Below are 3,994 nucleotides of genomic sequence, written 5' to 3'. Positions count from 1 at the left end.
TCGTGTTCGTTTATGTTTGTGTACATTTATGTTCGTTTATTTATTAAATGAACGAACATGAATAAGTTATATTTATTAATAAACGAACATAAACGTTTATGTTCGTATTCATTTATGTTCGTTTATTTATTAAATGAACGAACATGAACATACATTCGTTGGTGTGCTTTCAGTTCGGCCTACTCTTTTGCTCTCTATATTTCCTCCTGTCAAACAAAGAAAAGTAAAATTCTCTCAACATCCAACCCTAGCTACCGATGCTTTTAAGCCTTCGCCGCTGTGCTACGGTGACTTTACTGGCGATACTTTGTAACAAAATGACCCACAACGCCTTCTCTTCTCTTCCATCCGAACGAATCTTCCGAAACATGAATAAGGAAAAGCAAAACTAGATTGGAGCGTTAGTCTCTTCACTTGTTGGATCCATGTTGTTCATCGTCGGATAGGATTGAAATCACACACTGTTCCTCTTGTTGACTTAGGCTCCTTATCTACCTTTTCAATTCACCGGCGAATGCTCCAACTGTCACCAACTTAAGAACCCGATAAGGTAAGCTTTCCCTCTTCTCTCCCTTTTGTCTTAATTTTCTCCCCATTTTCCCTTCTCAAACTTCTTATTTTCTTTGAATCTGGTGGTATTGGATTTAACTCGATCATGGGTTTTCGGTATGGTCAGGGTCATCGAATTCAAATCTTCTGGCTCTAGATTTTCTATATGGGGAAATTCGTGGTTTTTTTTGGGTGAAAACCATTAAAATTCCATAGAAAATTATAATGATTCTAAACGGGAATAATTTCGCACCAGGTTCATCATTTCCCCTACATTAGAACAGATTAGCGATATTACCTTGAACAAGAACTGTTTCCAACCAAATATCACATCATCTTCTCCGCTCGGCTTCCCTTTCAGCAACCAGAACATAAAAGTCTGATCCTAGCATGTCATGTATATCAATTTTCAGTGAGCTGCTCAACTCAACGGTCTCCGTGATCAAATCTGCATCCATACTGAAGCCTAAAGTAGACAATACCCAGACAACATTCACGATTCTGCATATGTTCTGCCTCATCTCTAGTGGGGTATGAGTTTGGTTTTTTTTTCTTCAAGAGCCATGGATTGTTCAGAACTATTAGCTTGATCCACTACCATACTTTCTCTGGTTTCGACATGTTCACCAACCCATATGAATCCATTGCGCCCGAGTATCAAGTCAATTCCAAACTGTTCGAGGTGATGGAAATGCTATTTGTTTTTCTTCACTAGGTAAGGATCAATTATGAGCAAGACCATGTTTGCTACATAAGCTTCTGAAACTGATGATAACCCAATTGAACTTTACGGTTCTAAAAATTGATGATGCCATTGGTCCATCAGACTACTGAGGTATAATTTCCAAACTGTTTCACCTAGAAGATTACCCTGTTTCGATTGTGTTTTATAATCGTCTTAAACTTTTTTTTGTTTGCTCGAGAGAAACATGCTTTACTTATATATATTTGAACTGTCGAGCCCTCTGTTGGTTGAAGTGGAATGATGGACTCGTGTTATTGGAAATGATTATTTACATCTTTTTTTTTTGGATAATTTGATTTTATTACCCAAAGAAGAAAAGAACGTACAACAATCAATACAAACTACCAAAATACAATAAAGCACCAACCCCTACTAGCAGCCTAATAACAACCATACCAAACATACATCCAAAATAAACAAATAAAAGAGCAAGCAGCCAAGCTCCCCATGGAGCAATCACCCATGGCCTGCACGCATCAACACATGAATAACCAAGATCCCTCAGCAAATCAACAAACACCAGCAGCTAGCCAATGCTCCATTCCAGACAAAGCTGAAGATTAACACTATCAACCTTGTTTATACTGCATCCATGAAGCCTAGCACCGACAGATCTCCTAATACATTCAAATATATCGTCAGCTGTCCTAGAGCAGCCTTTAAAACACCTGAAGTTACGTTCTTCCCACACAGAGTATAAACAGCTTTATTGTACTTAATATACTCTTCTGATTTTCTTTTCTTTGCCACAGGCATTCCCTTCAGGAAACTAGAACTGTGTCTACTGTACATGCAAATATTGTGGGATGGTTGAAAATACACATCAAAGGGGCAAAGATGACGGTGCAGTTCCTACAGTTCTAACATGTCATTTATGTGAAGAAAAATGTTTGCCTTTGTTAAGTTCCAAGCTATTGTTTTTATATGTTGATTGCCGATTCCTCTTGACCTTTATTTATAATTTTGATGCGTTGTTGTTCTTACTATCATATGCAATTCATTTCTTAAGGATTGTTTTTGGGTAGATCATGAGCCATGTATTCAGCCAATGGATGCTTTTGATGACGATTCAAGTAGTGCATTCTTTTGTGGGAAGAGATGCAAAGAGGTATAATTTTAGTTTGCAATTGATATAATTGTGCCGAGGGGAATTTGTGGTGGTTTCCTAGATTTGTAAATATAATTTTATTGCTATTTTCCACTGTCAGTTAAGCTATGTCTGCTGGTATGAAATGATTGTGATTCTCACTTTGTCAAATTTAATGAGGGTTGTCTCTATTTTTCATGTTTCGAAGTTTATCTTTAAGGTTTTTTTTTTCTTTGAGTTTTTTCTAGTTGTTTGAAAGACTTCAGAAGCTAGTTGGGGTTAAACATGAACTTCCAGAAGCTTTCTCGTGGACTCTTGTTCAGCGCTTTGAAATCAGTTCAGACATTTGTCTCAATGAAGCATATAGTTGAATCAGATTCAAAGCTCGCTGTTGCATTATCTGTGATGGATGAGTGCTTTTTGCCTCTTGTTGACCACAAAAGTGGGATCAATCTGATTCATAATATTGTCTACAATTCTTGGTACGTGTTCCATCTATACTTAAGTATATATTGCATTCTTGAAGAAAACTCTTCTTTTCCTTCTAACTATGATGTGAAAAGTATGGTTTGATCTTGTTGCTCGGTGCTATACACACGTCATCATTTATTTATTTCTTTTTTTGGGTCTTCAATCTTTGAATCATAATGAGAATCCTTGTGATTGTGTGTGTCTTGTTTAATCTTTGTTCCTTTGTTTTCTTTTAGGGTTTCTTATTGTTTTTGTTTTTGTTTGAATTGCCAGGTGGTAACGAGGGTTTTTGTTTACTTTGTGCTCTTCATCATCACATTGAACTTTCATTGAACTCATCAAGAGTTGTATCGCCTCACAAAAGATTTTACAAATTGAACAGTATCCTTTATTTTTCTATTAGTAGTTTCATTAGTTTATAATAATTGGTTGTTACATTATATGTGATAAGCATTGAATGATTCTGATTTAAAATTGAATTTTTAGTAAATTTTGGTCACTTTATTTCTTTAGTTATTGTATTTTTAAGAGATTGACATATTTGTTATCAATGTCCTTGGAAAGGTGTATTTCAAGTATGGAGAGTGACTAGAAAAATACAGAAATGAAGTGTGTTCATAATTGTGATTCTTGACTCTCATGGACCTAGGCATTGTATCATTTTTCAGAGATATCAACTGGAAGATGCTCATGAGTTCCTGCAATGCATGTTACATAGGCTTGAAAGCTGTTGACTAAAGCCCAAGAATGATTTGTCCTCTGTTGATGATTGCCTGGTTAAGAAGGTTTATTGTGGTCGCATGGTTAGTAGAGTATAAATGTTGCAACTTTATCATGGGTCATTATTGTCATTTGTAAAAGATGTATATTATTATTGTAATTTATGTGAACCTCTCCTTTAATGTAATTTATAAAAAGTTGTGGTCTCTATTATAATTTATAAAATGTTTTATCCTTAATTTTAATTTATAAAATGTTGTCCTTAATTTTAATTTATGTAAAGTTTTTTCCTTTTACTAAAATATTTTGTCCTTTAGTTTAATTTATAAAAGTTGTCCTTAAATGTGATTTATAAAAAGTTGTGTTGTATATTGTAATTACTAAAAAATTTAGACATTTATTGTATTTTTACGCGTTTTATT

The 3,994-nt window shown here is 34.7% G+C and overlaps 1 long non-coding RNA gene across 4 annotated transcripts; it reads left to right on the top strand.

Moving 5' to 3' along the window:
- The first annotated feature begins 212 nt into the window (after positions 1-212).
- Positions 213-3,769, top strand: LOC120126287. Of its 4 annotated transcripts, none has more exons than XR_005516445.1 (7): positions 213-550; positions 677-1,264; positions 2,047-2,182; positions 2,320-2,402; positions 2,630-2,863; positions 3,126-3,233; positions 3,502-3,769. It is a non-coding gene; the product is annotated as an uncharacterized LOC120126287 (long non-coding RNA). The 4 variants fall into 4 exon arrangements; XR_005516446.1 differs by having other exon boundaries at positions 215-550; positions 963-1,264; XR_005516448.1 differs by lacking the exon at positions 677-1,264 and having other exon boundaries at positions 217-550.
- The last annotated feature ends 225 nt before the right edge of the window (positions 3,770-3,994 follow it).

This window comes from Hibiscus syriacus, unplaced genomic scaffold (genome assembly GCF_006381635.1).
Source record: "Hibiscus syriacus cultivar Baekdansim isolate YM2019G1 unplaced genomic scaffold, ASM638163v2 tig00110457_pilon, whole genome shotgun sequence".
Classification (NCBI taxonomy): Eukaryota; Viridiplantae; Streptophyta; class Magnoliopsida; order Malvales; family Malvaceae; genus Hibiscus; species Hibiscus syriacus.
This window is presented reverse-complemented; position numbering and strand designations above follow the sequence as displayed.